Source organism: Manis pentadactyla, chromosome 3, assembly GCF_030020395.1.
Source record: "Manis pentadactyla isolate mManPen7 chromosome 3, mManPen7.hap1, whole genome shotgun sequence".
In the NCBI taxonomy this organism is placed as follows: Eukaryota; Metazoa; Chordata; class Mammalia; order Pholidota; family Manidae; genus Manis; species Manis pentadactyla.
In genome coordinates this window covers 11141103-11158475 of record NC_080021.1, presented here as the reverse complement: position 1 = coordinate 11158475, position 17373 = coordinate 11141103, and the positions used below count along the sequence as shown (strand labels likewise).

The 17373-nt window shown below is 40.3% G+C and overlaps 1 protein-coding gene across 3 annotated transcripts in view; it reads right to left on the bottom strand.

Annotated features, from left to right (window-relative positions):
• The window catches only part of ADCY8 (adenylate cyclase 8), a 225266-nt gene that overhangs the window by 159859 nt on the left and 48034 nt on the right, over positions 1-17373 (bottom strand). The gene's annotated exons all lie outside the window — the stretch shown is intronic.

The window sequence follows — 17373 nt, the reverse complement described above, 5'->3', positions numbered from 1 at the left end:
AGAGCTCAACTGAGCTGATCAGACCAGAAGAATGTCCCAGCTAAACCACAGAATTATGAGCTAAATACAGTGATTTTTTAAGGCCACTACATTTTGGGGTCATTATAAGCAAAAAAGTAATTGATACACTAAATTAGCAGATATGAAAAGGCAAGGTGGTTAATTAGAATACATGGTTAGGAAAGGGGACTTACTTATTGAGCACTTACTGCATGTGACAGCTGTCACACAGTTTATTTTATTGATCCTCACAGCTACCTGATGGAGCAAAGAAGTCTATGTTACAGCCAAGAAAAAATAAATCCAGATAGATATTATATATTGTCCAAGGACTTACCATAAAGTAGGTATTGCTATCCTTTTTTATACAAGAGTATATTGACTCAGAAGTGAAAAAACTTGTCCAAGAGATCTAACAACTGTAAGTGGCAGAACTGGACCAGGCAACTTGGTCGGTTTGGTTCAAAAGCCAGTGCTATTTTGAATATTCTTGATGATGCAGGTTAACAAATGCTTCCAAAGCTGCCCCTCTCCTATAAATAAAGCTAGTACCCTGTCCATCAAAGCACCAACCGTATTTCTCTGGTTCAGTGTCCTTTCATGGGTTCTGCACCTCACTCACATCCTATGCTTTATAGTCAAGGGTGGTGGCTGCCATCTTGGAGAAGAGACAGATGCCCTGGCTTCTGAGATGCTTCCTTGTGGTGTCCTGAATCGTGAAGAGTCAGAATTACTTACAAACCAAAGGCTCCAGCCAGAGGGACTAGAGAGTGCCGAGAGTCAGTGGGAACGGGCGTAAAAAGAGTATGCTGGGAATGGTGGACTGGCGCTTTAACGTCCTTTCCCACCATGTCTTGTGCAGCATTTTAAAAACTGGACCTTGTGACACATTCTGGGTTTTGAAATCAAATTCAGTGGCTTATACACAGCACTGAAATATGAAATAGATAAAAACAGAAAACACCAGGATCCAATGACTGTAAAGGTAAGTATGGTGTTGTGGGTATTTTCTTTGTTTTACATATATGACTTTGCATACTAGATCATCAAGTAAGATGAACTTCTTACTGGGAGTTGCAGTCAAAAGAGTAAAAAGGCTGTAAGTATCCCTTTCTGAATTAAGGAGGCTGGGAAGTTAATGACGCATTTCCCCCAAATTCTGCAGCTCTGGATATGATTTAGGTTTTGCCAATTAGATGCATGTTGCCTACAAAACTTAGAATGTGGAGCTTTGACAGAGGCTGCTTTTCAGCTACTTCTGTGTGCTGTTGCTGGTGATTGTGGTTACAGAAATAACTGCATTTTTAAATAGCAGGCTTCCAGTGTCCAGTCACAAGATTTGTGGCTGTTCAGACGGTTGCCATTGTCCATATTTTGCCTGGTTGGACCTTGAAAGGTGGCAGTGCTCTGGAGCCAAAAACTGGGGCTGCAGTGGTTTCCTAATGCCTGCTCTCCACAGGGAGGGGGACGCTGGCCCATGAGGTCTGGAAGAGGACTTGACCTGCCTCCAAGTCCAAGGGACAAGGAAAATCCTCTTGTTAAATTGTGGCAGGCGTGAGAGCAGCAGGAAGATATTTTCTAACTTTATCAATACTCTAAAATCCTTTCTAAGATGTATTGGGCTCTCAGAAATAACTTACCCCCTGGAAGTCCCCCTGATTCCCTCTTTGCAAACATCACACCACACATGTCTCTATTATTCCATTACATCCCAAAACACATTCAGACTTGGCTCTGACTATTCAATTCAATTTCCTTCAATAAGAAACACTCATGCCTGTTGTGTGTCAGGCTCTGAGCAAGGTCCTGGGTACTGAGCAAGACTCCGGCCCCAAAGAACACACAGCGTGTCGGGATGCAGACACAGGAACATCCCAAAGACTCAATTCAATAAACTCCATCACAGAAACAAGAAGCTGGCACTTTGGGGACACTAGGAGTGACATGGGGGTGGAGAAGGAAGGTTGCCTGGTGGTGCCATCCCTCAGCCATACCACAGATTTACTTCAAATAAGTCTCACAATGATTCAACAAGGTAAGTTGGAGTATTCCAATTTAACAGGTAAGAAAACTGAAGCACATCAAGGTACCTTCTCTGCCCAAGCTTAATCAGCTACTAAGGTGTAAAGTTGGGATTCAAAATCAGGTCTGTCTGATTTTCCATTGTCAGCATAGCAAATAAGTTGCCTGTAAACACAGTAGGGAGTTTCTCAGAAATAAATAAAAAAATTAAAAGAAACAAATAAAAATGTTAAAAAAATCAGTGATGAAGGACAAGAGCAACGTTATATAAAGTTACCAAGTATTTGTTCAATATGCTAAATAAAAGACCACACACCTTTTGAACCACTGTAAAGCCTAGTATGGAAGGGAACTCTACATTTTATTTTACAGGCTGTTTCCCTCATGAATATTTGGACAGATATGGCAGAATATATACATTTTCAAACTTGCAGCCACATCTGAGATGGTAACCACTTCAGTACCTACAAGATGAAGGCTTCAGTCCTGACGGTGTGGTGGGGAGGGGACATCTCATCTGTCCCAAGGGCAATGTCCAGGTTTTATGAGAGACATAAACAAGGGAGAAAGTCTCTTTAAGAAAAACATCACAAATCATAACTACAAAGTCGGTAAGACCCTATAGTGGCTTTTGAAGGGCCTTGCAAATGAGAAGGTAACTTTCATTAGCTTCACCACAGCATGCAAACTACTTTTCACTATTGTCAATGGTGTATTGGCAGATGCCAGCCCCTTGGAGCACCACCCAGCCCGTGGCTGCATGTGGACAGATAAAACAAATTATTGCATATTTCAAGTATTAATATGCAGCTGTTTCCATAGATACTTGATTATAACTATGCCACAAGACATGTTTCAGAGGCTTTTTAAACACTGTTTCCAACACAGTGAATTCTTAGCTTCTAATTTAATTGTTAATGATTCTGGTTTTTTTTATTATAATTAATTTAGAATAGCTTCATACACACACATTCGTTGAAATTTTTAAAACACTGAATTTATGTTTTATTTCGATATGGAGCAGAACTTTTCACATTGATTCAAGAACACCCTATTTTAATAGGAATTGGAGTTAGCTCTAATTTGGACGTTGAATGATTGATTACAACTCCAGTAAGGATCCCCTAGCTTGCAGCATTATCAGGGGATTGGAGATCCTCCTCAAATACAACATCTAAAAAATATTAAAAATAAAAAGTTACATCTGTAGTGTGGTTATAGTTAAAAATCATCTTTCGCATGTACTAGCCCATTTAATAGCCAAAGGAATCCTCTAAGTTAGGATCACTTAAATGATTTTACAGATGCAAAAACTGAACTCAGAGAAGTAATTTCCTCAAGACCAACCTGTGTGTTAATGCAAAACGCCAAGCTGCATACCCTGCTTGTGCTGCATCTCAAAAAAGCAAGACTGACAAGGCCTGAGCTCAAAAAAGAAACTGAGTCAGAGGCTGGAGGGCATGGCAAAGGCAGGGTGGCTGGTGCCCCCTTAGCTGATACACCTCCATGAGTTGTTTAGAGGAATTGCTCAGGTCAAATGTAGGCATACGGTCTCTGCAACCCCCTCCTCTGAGCCTATAAAACAAACTGGCTGATGAGCCGAATCATTACTTTTCACTACAGTGTTTAATTATGAGCTTATAGAAATTTTCTGCTCATGAAAAAATAGCTATCAAATACTTCTCATTTATATTCAAAAAGCAGAAAATAATCAGTAAAAGCCTACCTGGAAAATACATGCAATACTCATTCATCCATTTTGTCCTTTATTATTTTAACCGACCTCTTATAACAGGAGGTGTAATTTGATTTTCCCATCTTTTCACACTCCAAACATCTTAATTTGTTTCTTTTTACTTATGGTTAAATCAGTACAGCCTCTGGTAGTCTAAGATTTTGTTTTCTGTGGAATATATGTGTTCATGATTGAAGCCACTGTTTAAGAAAGAGTGGCAATTATATAGACAACCCCACTACTGACAACTGATCTTACTGGGCACTTACTATGTGTCAAGCTCTATACGTGAACCATCTCATTTAATCCACACAATAGCTCATGAGGTAGATATATTTCTTATTGCTACTTCAGTGATGTGGAAACAGGGCACAGAAAGGTTAGGGAGTTGTCTCAGCAGCAAGGGGCAAGGAATTGGCACCACCTGTATGTGATCTGGGCATCTTGATCTTTTAATGACTGAGTTCCATGCACAGGCACTGTGCTATGGAACCTGTTTAGGGTTCATCCTTTCCTTGGGTTCACTGGATGACCAGGGGCTAAAGCTCAGGTCACAGTCTTTCCCACATCTTTGTATAATCCATTGTGGAATATCGTCCCTTACTCATTCATGCATCTGATGAACTGTTACTGAGCAAACGAGTACTAAGGGATGAATTAGTGGCAGGTATCGTGGTGTGTGCTGATCAGGGCAGAGGATAAGCTTCACTCAACTTGCAGTCTACATGGCTGAGAGACTGTAAATGATGGCATTAAAATATTCACAGCACTGTGATCTGCACAGGGCACCACCTGTCTCTTGCATGTTCCAAAGAGTTACAGGATAATAACAGATGCGAAAAACGAAATGCTTTGAGCTGCTGGAGAGTCAGGAGGTGTAAAGATAAAATACTTACATCCTGGTGATTAATAATAGACAAAAAGAAGTGGTTCCCATTCAGTTAAACTGCAAACACTCTCAGACAATAGGAATGAACGAAGAGCATCTGTTCAACATCCTTTGCAATACTTAGCACCCAGTTGACTAAGGAGGGAAGGGAAATTATTCTTCAAATTTTCTCAATAATACTCTTATACTGGAGAAGAGAACTCATGGAAAATGCTCCTTAATCCAATCATTATTTTATTCATTTGGTATAATTGAACTGGGTGTCTACATCGAGGTAGAGGTTATGGGGTGGGTGGGGGGAACACGAGTCCTTCACTGGCCAAGAAACTTGCAGTGTAGTGGAGAGGCAATAGACATACCCCATATGCCTTCAACTACCTCCAGGCAAAAGACCTGGCCTTCTCTTCAGCAGTTTACGGCTGGGCTTGGTTAGGGCTCCAATTCCAGTTCCCTAGGTCAGAATTTCCTGGACAGATGTGGGAGGTAAAATGGCTGCTCCTCCCTTCTCTAGGCTGGGCCAAAGGTGTTGAGGGAAGTGGTGGTGATTGCCTTCTCTTACCTCAACTGCCTCTGGAAATGTTAATGGAATGCAAATGAGTGCAGGTTTTGATGGCCTCTTTTTGAATTAGGGGGAGTACTTAAAATTAGTACAGTTTAGGGATAACAAATAGGTATAAGAAGACAGGTAGCAAGAAGAAATGCTGTAGTTACTAGAATCAGAGTGTGTTCTGCTGAAAAACTCAGGATATGGCCTGAATGGTCCGATAGTTCAAGGACCAACTAGGATGCCCAGTTTTCATCCTTATTGCCTGATTTCCTTGAAGCAACCCTGAGACACAGGGATTGTCATTTTTGACAGATGAAGGATCCCGAGTTCAGAGGGTTGAAGTGATGTACCCAAGGTCATCCAGATATTGGGTTAGCAAGCAATCAAATCCAGGTTTGTTCTTCCTCAAAGCTTTTATTCTTTTCATCATGCCAGGAAATGCAAATAATGTGCCAGCAAGACTGAAGAGAACAAGGAAGCCAGATGGAATGCAAGAATTGGCCTTCCACCCACATGGGGTAGGCACAACTCTTTGAGTGAAGTCAGCTGTTACTGGAGGGTCAAGGGTCATTAACATTGGGCCTCTGTTCACTGCTCAAAATCTTATCAGCAGTTAGAGGGAATCATGGTGCTAACTGCAATGCTGGGCTGTCGTGTGTAAAAGTAAAAATTTCTGTGTGCCAAAGAGAAAGAAATAGTTTGTGACTGAAAATAGTAGAGGAAGCTTCCCAAAGGGGACATCTGAGCATCAGTTGGGGCGTTGGTGAGACTTTCATATAAATAGCCCTAACATTTGTAGAGTTCTTAACAGTTGAAATGACACTTTTCAGGCACTATGGTGTCTCTCAGAACACCCCCATGGGTTAGGGTAGGAATTATCATTTCTAACTGAGAAATGACAAATTGATTCAACAACTTACTCAGAGTCACACTAGCAAGTTGGAAACTGAAATGGGCTGAACATCTAAGGCAGCCCTCCCTAGCAGAAATGTAAGTTGCCATTGTGTAAAAATTTCTAGTGCACACATTAAAAAAGTACAAAGAAATTCAGGTCAACTATATTGTATTTAACCAAATATACCCCAAATATTATCCCTTGAATGCATAATCATCATGTAACCAATATGTAAAAACTTGGGAGATCTTTTGTGTTTCTTTTTTTGGGGGGCGGGTATTGCCTTCAAAATCTGTGTGTATTTTATACTCACAGCACATCTTAATTTAGACTAGGCACATTTCAGGTGCTCAATATCCACACATGGTTAGTGCCTACAGTATTTGAGCAGAGTTTTTCTGACTCCTTGTCTTTCTGCTCTATGAAACTGCCTGACAAATACAGATGTAGAGAGATGGGAGTGGGACATCTCATGCAAAGGCAGCAATAGCAGTATGTCATTCAGGGTTCTGGAATAACACAATCGGTACCTCAAAAGGGGTGATGGAAAAGAGTTTAACGACAAGTTAATGAAGCCAACAATGGATGGTAAAGCATGTGAAGGCTAGGAAGAGTGGATCTATAAACAGTCCTGGAACCTGGCAAATCCTGCAGCTATAGAAGAGTGTTGTCTGATAGGAGCTATGGCCTTTGATAGAGAAATGTAGCCACTGTCATTCTACAGCCCAGCTGGGTAGACAATGGGGAGAAGACTCTATTGACCTCTTTGCCCTCCCAGCTTCTGGTTTTCGTCCTATGCCTCCCATTGGCAAAACCCAACCAAAAGCTAGAGAATAAGGAGTCTATGGATACATCTGTAGAGCTTAACCTCCTGGGGGTAGTGAGAGAGGCAGAGGAGGTGAGAGACTGGAGGGAAAGCTTGGAAAAACCAGCAAAAAATCAAAGGCATGGAAGCGTGGGGCTTGTTTTCTGGTTTGGGTGGAGTGTTAAGAGCACAAGTGGCATGATTGAAAAGCCAGCTGCAGCCAGGTGGTGGATGGGCTGCAATGTCTGGTAGGTGAGATTGGTTTATATTCTAGGGGCAATAGCAATCCATGGGGGGGTTTAGTGTGAAGGCTTATGTAATTAAAATTGGGCACTAAGAAGATGATCCTGACAGGTGTTACACAGTGCTAGGGTTTTGAGACTTGAATTAGCACACGCCTCACCTCACAAATGAACAAGTTGAGAAATAGATACAGGAAGCAGATAGGAATCAAGACAGACACTTTATTACTGGCAAATAGACGGGGGCTATGGCTGCAAAGGGAGAAGGTTCCTATGCCGTCTTTTCACACCAGCTACAGCTCTCTAGAGCAGCCAGGCCCCTGTGGGGCTCACTGCACCAGGGAGCTCAGCTCACCGAGGGGAGGGGAGCAGGCTGTGTGACGGGCTCGCTGCTGGAGAACAGTACCCCGCCAAGAGGCTTGGGCAATGAATACATTACACAGGAACTCTACTGTCTGTAAGATGGAGAGGAACGAGACTAGAGGGAGAGAAAACAGTGGCTTACACTTTGTACCTTTCTTCGAGGTCTGCTGTGTTTGCAGATCATAAACAAAATGGGAACAAGCAAAACACAGTTTCTTTTTCAAGACGAATTTTAGGGTTGAGTGACTCCAGGGGCTAGATCAGTCCACAGTAGTTAAGAGCTACTTACCGCCAGTAGAAAGTTATTTGGTAGGAGGACTTAGTATTAGAAAAAGAAATACAGGGATGGTTAACGCCTATATGGAGGAGGGAGTATCAACAGAAATTGGCACCTTAGAGGATGACTCATACAAGGATGTGCCAGAAAGTACATTTGGGAAGATGAGCAGATCATGAACAGGCTAAGAGAGGGATACCAGCAGGGCATGCAGATGAAGGTGTCCAGCAAAATGTTGATCTGGAGCTCAGAAAAAAACACAGTGTTAGATATGCTGACATGGGAATCATCTAGAAGTGATGGTTGAAGTCAGGATAAATTGTCGAAAGACAGACAAGAGACAAAATTGGTTATTTAATGGATATTTACATTTAAATTCGTTGAAATAAAAAAATCAGTTCCTCCGTCACACTAGCCACATTTCTTGTGCTGCTCAATGTCTTATGTGGTTAGTGGTTTTTGGATAACACAGATAGAGAATTATTTCCATCATCACAGGAAATGCTACTGGACAGCCCAGCAGCAGGGCATTATATATTGGGAGAGGATGGTGACTGGAATAACACTTCTGGTCCCAAAATTATCTGAAAGAAATGAAAGTGAAATGGTGAAAAGAAATCAAATGAAGCTATGAAAGAAACTGAGCCGAATAGCAGAAAAGCGTGAGGATCAAGAAGATGCCTCCAGGAGAAATTTATGTTTTAAAATTTTTCTTAGACAGAATGCTTCCCAGGCTAGTCATTCATGTACAGGAAATAATAGAAGCTGGACTGGTAGATGGAAGAAGTTAAACAGAGTTGTTAACTGTCAAGGAGAGATTGGACTTCTCGACTCAGAAGACAAGGACCCCAGAAATTGTATCACAAAAGGAGAGTATTTGCCAAATCTAGTTATGCACAGGTATTTTTGAGTGAAAGAAAATTTGGAAAACACAATTATAGCACTTGTTATATGTTCAGAGTCTGCTTTTCTTCCCAGCGTGGCTTTCTCCCTTTCTGGAGGCAAGGCTGTGAAGAACATAAATGAAATATCTATCTAACCTTTAAAGAGTTTATAGGATAGAAGGGAAAATAAAGCAATAGCACAACAGAATGTAGAAAGCAATTAATTCCACAAAGAAATATACAAATGCAACACTCATAGAGGTCACAGTGGGGGCTGGGGGGGCAGAGAAGGAGGTGACATTTGAGCTGATGTTTGAAGAGCGGAAAGGTTTAGGGGTGAAAGGGAGAAAAGCATAAGCACAGGCATCTGTACTAAGATAATAAGAATACTGAAGAAACAAGAATATTCCAGTATAAGCCAGAGGATAGTTAATAGGAAATATGTTAATAACAGATTAGAATGAACACAATGGATGGTACATGCATGGTCTCTTACATCCATGTAAGAGATGGAGATTGCCAAAAATATGGCTTGATGGTAGGAGGCTCAACAGGTGTTTTTGGAATATAATGAGAATACCCATCTAGTTGGAACAGAAAAAACAAATATTCTGAGAGTCTCCACTTTCAGGTCAACCTTGATTCTTCCCTGAATGAATGAATGAATGAGCAATGAGGCTCTGCCTTACTGGTTAACAGTTATCTGTAGGTTTAAAAACAATTCCCCAGATGCCATAAGGAGCCAATAAGAGTCAAACCAGCCAACTCAGAACTCAGGTGGAAACACAACTTTCCCACCCAATCTTTTGCCTGAACCTTATTCCAATATTGTCTAACAAAGATGTTTAAGTCAAACAGATGCAGCTAAATGCAGCTAAAACATCTGTTGTGTTTAATAATAATCTTCCTGCTGCTGCAACATATGGCATCATCAAAAACTTTGTTCCAGTGCCCCCAGAGCTTCTGAGACACCTCCAAATGCCATGATTACCATAAGCAGGTTTTGGCAATGCTCAAAGCTGAAAGAAAAACAATTAATTCATTTTAATATTTAAAATAAATATGGGCCATTTGGATCATTTGGGAGGAGAAGTGGGATTACAAAATCGACCCTAATTAGAATCTAACTCCCCAAAGAGAGATCTTCTAAGATGTGGCTTCCAGATGGAAACTGCCCTTAGCAGGTCTGTATGAGGCATGTGCTCAGCATGTCTCAGTTTCTCCTAATTTGGATAAGAGTTCTCCCCCCACCAAGTTTTTAACAGGGGTCACAATGCACACAAATGCCTTTACTTTTATGCAGGAGAATTATTACAACATGACCCTCCTATAGGTAGAAGTAAAGCCAGAGTCAAAGTTTCAATTCAATATAACTCAGTTCAATAAACATTAATAAGAAGATCTTATATTCAGGCTATTGTGCTGGATAAATACCAGAGAATCAGATGAATTAGAAAGACTAGGTGCCTTTAAGTAGTCTTTATTGGTTGTAGAAAAAGAGATATGCAGACTAGCAAGTGTCATAAACATGCCAAGTCCTATAACAGAGTTAACTTTAAGGCCTGCTGGGAGCACAAGAAAAGCATTTCAGCTCAACCTGGGGAGATGAAAGCAAGCCTCATGGAGGAAGGGATGCTGGAGCAGAATTTTCAGAATAGAGACATTAGAAGGGAAGTGGGCTTTCCGGGCTGGAAGAACCACACAGCATATGACAGTGAACAGTGGTCCAGGAAGCTGATCGCCACCTGGTATCATGTGAGTGGTGAGGCCCAGGGGAAGGATCTGGGAAAGAAGACAGAGGTTATATTCTGGGCCCTGCGTCAGGGATTGGATTTTTATCTTAGAGGAATGTGGCCACTGCAGGGCTTTTCTGCAGGGAAGAGGGACATCAGTGGAGGAAGGTAGAAGCATTATGTTCATCTGACCCCCATAAAACCAAGGTCTCTAGAGGGAGCAGTTCACCGAAGTGCCCGTAGCCAGGAATCGCAGGGAGTAGCACTGGAATGTAGATCTTTCAGACAGATGTACTGGTTCTGAACCAGACCAGGGTTTTGGGAGAATGGAGGAAGACAAGCTGGGGACCAAGAGATCAGATAGGGGATATTGCATATGCTCCGTGCTAGTTACAAGTGGTGAAGGAGAAAGACAAGGCCTTGTCTCTCTGAAGGGAAGGACCAATATGTGCTCAACTTCTTGGTGCCAATCATCTAAAATAAAAATGTCAACATTTGGGACATTTCTCAGTTTGTACCTAGTATCGTGCAGCTATTACCAGAGGGGAAACAGATATTGTAAAGTAGAGTGCCACTTTCGAGGAGCTTTGTTTAAAACCTAGTTTAGAAGAGACATTGAGCAAAGGGGCTCAACATTTGCTGGCCTCTCTTACCTGCTTGCTGTAGACCTTACGAACCATGCATAAAACCTCAGGTTCTGTGAAGAAAACACCTGTTACCCAGAACCTCAAACATCTTATCAGGTTATGGTACCTGCCAAGCAGGAGGTAGCATACGTCACATGTTTCTTACCCTTTAGCTACTGCTTGGCAATTTTTCCTTTGGAAAAATTACTAGTAATCACTACTAAATATTGACAATCTCAGTCATTTTATAACCATACATTCCTCCCAAGCTGGTTTTCTGGGACTGTTAGGTAAGCTAAATGAAGGAATGTGTCACGGGTCACTATGAAGGGGCTCACAGTCGACCCTAGTAAAGAAGCATATCATGATTGGGATTCAGAGGGGCATGTTACTGTAGACGTCTGTTGCAGATTTTCTTCATTTTGGTATACCTGGCACATTGAACAATGCCTGGAACATAGTCAACACTCAATAAACATATTTTTCATTGAATTGGAAAGTGCAGTGGTATGACACTGAAGAAAGTACCTGGACTTGCTAGGGGTTATCAAGAAAACCTACTTTCCCAATGTTGCTATTCTTCATCACATCATATATAAGTTACCATCAGTATTTTTGCTCATTCTTTCTTCTCTCTCTTCCAATAATTCAACCCATCCTTCAGGCCCAACCCAGCATAGAGATACTGAGCCTTTGCAACTCCACCATGACTGGATGAATGGATGGATGGATGAATAAATAAGTGAATCATGGGAGTGAGTTATCATGGGAGTGCTCATAATTGCCCCAATAAACTATGTTCTCCCTTCCTTCAGGATGTCTGTACTTGCTGTTTGACCATTTACAGTACTCTTCACTGATTTTCTGATTTTCTGTATCCAATTCACATGTGAACTCAGGCATCATTTCCTTTAGGTATCATTCCATCAGCCTCCAACGTAGGCATAACTCAACACTACAGGCATCACATCTGGATAGGTGTCCATCTCTTTCCACGTAAGACCAGGAACCAATTGCTAGTCACTGTTAAATTCTCAATGCCTAGCAAAGCTCATGGCACATGATAGACCCTCAGCATATAAATTAATCATGGTTGAACAAATTAAGTCACTTAAATATTTCCTTTGTATCCTACCATGAGATGAAGCTTGTACTTGGAAAATCCTTATGAAATTTCTCTATGGAAAATTTCTATGGAAAAAGGTTTCTTGATTCTGCACTTACAAGTGTAAAAAAATGCCATTTAGTCTCCTTTGGGATGGCTTCCCAAGGAAAAAGGATCTTCTGTCACTTAGGCTCCTACAGGGTCTCCTTCAGTGATACAGAATTTCTAATAGTTATGGTATTACAACTGGCTCTGATAAAAGGTAAATGGGGATCAATCTGTTGTTAACATCTGATAGTTTAAGAGACGTGGAGCCTAACGCTGAGTTCTGATCACTGTAAACCATCCTTACTGCTCTCCACATGAATGACTTTCAACTGAGGTTTCAACTGAGACAAGCCAATCCATAACGCGTTCTCAAATGAGTCCTCCCAGGAATGAGCTGTGTTGGCTGACTCATATACATCAGTATGCACCGTCATGCTAATAGACACTCTTCACTGAGCCACAAGGCACTGCACATGATTGTTCTAATCATTAAGGAGCCTCTTCAATAAAGGATAACCATCATTAATTATCCCCAGAATGCAGGTGGAGAAACTAAGACTCAGAGTTGCTCCAGCTTATTAAGATAGTAAGTAACTAAGCAAAGATTTCAAATCTTGGGCAGTTTCATCTGAAAACCTTCTCTGCCCATCTATTGCAGAGTAAGTTCTCGGGAGTAATGAACACCTGAAGCTGAGATCAAAAGTCAATGGAAAGGAACTCTGGCACTGACTGGTACAGAGCCAGCTCTCTTGGATACTATTGCTGGGGGAAGGGATGGTCATTATACCAGAAATACTTTATCATAATTGTGATCACAGGACTATAACAAACTTACAGCAAATTTTATTTAATCATCAGAACAAAGAATTCTCCACCATTTTCTTCATGTATATTATCTCATTTGAGGTAGACACACGCTGGAAGGAATGAAAGTGCCCAGGTATATAGATGAGGAACCCAGGGCTTGAAGTCAGCAGCTGAGGTGGTCCAGCCAGGAGGTAAAGATAGCTGAGCAGGAACTCTAGAGGACTTTCTCCTACATCCTGCTTGCCGCATGTTCTCATCTCTGTACATCATTATTTTCTTAATTTTCCCACCAACTTAAAAAAAATAAGATCAGAGAAGATGGAGGAAAGTCCTTCCACCATGCTAGATTATGACATTACAGTGACTCCAAGACAGTTAACGTGAAGAATGGGAAAAGAAGTAAAGGGTATAATAAGGAGTAGATTTCAGCATCTCCAATATTTCACAAACATTAAATGAAAGATGGAACTTCCCAGACAACTCACCCACAGTTGTAGTTCTAGTTCCAACAGAACCTCAAGAACAGTTGAATAAATATTAACACAGCAGCATTTTCTGAACTGGCAAAGGTTCCATGGAAAGAGTGATGTGCCTCTTTGGCAACTGCTCTGTTTTGCAGAGAAACACAGCATACATTCCTGGGAGATATTCATGTTTACTTCACAAGGTAATTTCTTTCTAACAGTTATTTTTCTAAATTATAGACATAGGGCAACTACAGTAAATCTATTATGAGGTCCCATAATTGTTTTGGACATTAACATAGACATTTCTTAATTCTAAACCTTGTGAACATTGGGGGATCTGGAAACTCAGTCAATGCCTCTGTGCTTTGGGCAGTAACATATGGTAGTGGGAGTTGAGTTTTGGCAGGTTGCAACTTACCTATCTGTCTCATCCATTATCACACAGACCTAGCTTCACTCATTTCAGAGATCCATATTTTACTGATGACTTAATCAAAGTAAGATGAAGAATAGGGCATATTTGCAGCTACTTTCTTATAATTTCTCCAACCATTAGTACATAAACCTTAATAAGTATGTATCCATGGACATAACTTAAAAAAAAAGAGCCTAGTACATTAGAGAATACTATGAAAGACTGTATTCTAACAAACTGGATAACCTAGAAGAAATGGACAACTTCCTAGAAAAATACAACCTTCTAAGACAGACCCAGAAAGAACAGAAAATCTGAACAGACCAATTACCATCAATGAAATTGAATCAGTAATTGAAAAACTACCCAAGAACAAAACACCCAGACCAGATGGATTCACTGCTGAATTTTACGAGACATTTAGAGAAGACATAATACCCATTCTCCTTAAAGTTTTCCAAAAGAGGAAAGAACACTTCCAAATATTCTATGAAGCCAGCATCACTCTAATACCAAAACCAGGCAAAGACACAACAAAAAAAAGAAAATTACAAACCAATATCCTTGATGAATGTGGATGCAAAAATACTCAATAAAATATTAGCAAACCAAATTCAAAAATACATCAAGAAGATCATAGATCATGATCAAGTGGGATTCATCCCAGGGATGCAAGGATGGTACAACATTAGGAAATCCATCAACATCATCCACCACATCAATAAAAAGAAGGACAAAAATCACATGATCATCTCCATAGATGCTGAAAAAGCATTTGACAAAATTCAACACCCATTCATGATAAACACTCTCAACAAAATGGGTATAGAGGGCAAGTATCTCAACATAATCAAGGCCATATATGACAAACCTACAGCCAACATCACACTTAACAGTGAAAAGCTGAAAGCTTTTCCTCTAAGATCAGAAACAAGACAAGGATGCTCACTCTCCCTGCTTTTATACAACATAGTACTGGAGGTCCGAGCCAAGGCAATCAGACAAGGCACAAAGAAATAAAAGGCATCCAGATTGGTAAGGAAGAAGTTAAACTGTCACTGTTTGCAGATGACATGATATTGTACATAAAACACCCTAAAGAATCCACTCCCAAATTGCTAGAATTAATATCTGAATTCAGCAAAGTTGCAGGACACAAAATGAATACACAGAAATGTTGCATTCCTATATACTAAAGATGAACTAGCAGAAAGAGAAGTCAGGAAAACAATTCCATTCACAATTGCATCATAAAGAATAAAATACCTAGGAATAAACCTAACCAAGGAACCGAAAGACCTATACCTCGAAAACTACAAGACACTCTTGAGAGAAATTAAAGAAGACACTAACAAATGGAAATTCATCCCATGCTCTTGGGTAGGAAGAATTAATATTGGCAAAATGGCCACCCTGCCTAAAGCAATCTACAGATTCAATGCAATCCCTATAAAAATACCGACAGCATTCTTCAACAAACTGGAACAAATAGTTCTAAAATTCATATGAAACCACAAAAGACCCTGAATAGCCAAAGCAATTCTGAGAAAGAAGAGTAAAGTTGGGGGGATGATGCTCCCCAACTTCAAGCTCTACTACAAAGCCACAGTAATCAAGACAAATTTGATACTGGCACAAGAACAGACCCATAGATCAATGGAACAAAATAGACAGCCTAGATATAAACTCACAGATATATGGCCAATTAATATGTGATAAAAGAGCCATGGACATACAATGGGGGAAATGACAGCCTCTTCAACAGCTGGTGTTGGCAAAACTGGACAGCTACATGTAAGAGAATGAAATTGGCTTGCTGTCTAACTTCATACACAAAAGTAAACTCGAAATGGATCAAAGACCTGAATGTAAGTCATGAAACCATAAAACTCTTAGAAGAAAACATAGACAAAACTCTCTTGAATATAAACATGAGCAACGTTTTCATGAACATACCTCCTTGGGCAAGGGAAACAAAAGCAAAAAAGAAACAAGTGGGACTGTATCAAACTAAAAAGCTTCTGTACAGTAAAGGACACCATCAGTAGAACAAAAAGGCATCCCACAGTATGGGAGAATATATTCATAAATGACATATCTGATAAGGGGTTGACATCCAAAATACATAAAGAGCTCACATGCCTCACAACCAAAAAGCAAATAACCCAATCAAAAAACGGGCAGGAGATCTGAACAGACACTTCTCCAAAGAAGAAATTCCAATGGCCAACAGGCACATGAAAAAATGCTCCCCAACACTAATCATCAGAGAAATGCAAAGTAAAACCAGAATGAGGTATCACCTCACACCAGTTAGGATGGCCAACATTCAAAAGACAAACAACAACAAATGCTGGCGAGGATGTGGAGAAAGGGGAACCCTTCTACACTGTTGGTGGGAATGTAAATTAGTTCAACCACTGTGGAAAACAGTATGGAGGTTCCTCAAAAAACTAAAAATAGAAATACCATTTGACCCAGGAATTACACTCCTAGGAATTTACCCTAAGAATACAGCATCCCAGATTCAAAAAGACATATGCACCCCTATGTTTATTGCAGCGCTATTTACAATAACGAAGAAATGGAAGCAACCTAAGTGTCCATCAGTAGATTAATGGATAAAGAAGATGTGGTACATATACACAATGGAATATTATTCAGCAATATGAAGAAAACAAATCCTACCATTTGCAACAACATGGATGGAGCTAGAGGGTATTATGCTAAATGAAATCAGCCAGGTGGAAAAAGACAAGTACCAAATGATTTCACTCATCTGTGGAGTATAACAAGAAAGCAAAAACTAAAGGAACAAAACAGCAGCAGACTCACAGAACCCAAGAATGGACTAATAGTTACCAAAGGGAAAGGGACTGGGGAGGGTGGGTGGGAAGGGAGAGATAAGAGGATTAAGGGGAATTATGATTAGCACACATAATATAAGCAGGGCATGGGGAAGGGAGTATAGCACAGAGAAGCTTACTATGCTGATGGACAGTGACTGTAATGGGGTATATGGTGGGGACTTGATAATACAGGGAATGTAGTAACCACAATGTTGCTCATGTGAAATCTGAGCATAATATTGTATATCAATGATACCCTAGTAAAAAAAAAAGAGCCTAGTACAGTACAACTAATGCATCTATTGAGCACAGAATTTCCAAAAACATATAAACTTAGGACATTATATATATATTCTATTTACACACATACACACACACACACACACACACACACCAATATTCAACATACTCCTGTTATTCCTCTTTGAAAATGATTTTAGAGGTAAAGATATGCATAAATTTTGAATATATGAATAATTTTAACAGGGCCGATCTTTATTCTTTGAAAGCTAGTTTCATTTTTGGGAAACATAACATTTAAGGCTGAAGTTATTTTTTAAATCCTTGTAATATTCACCCAATCAAGATGTCCAAGAATTTATATTTCAGCCTCTTCAAAATGGAACCCATGGTCCCCACCGTAATCCAATCTGCTCTCCTTACT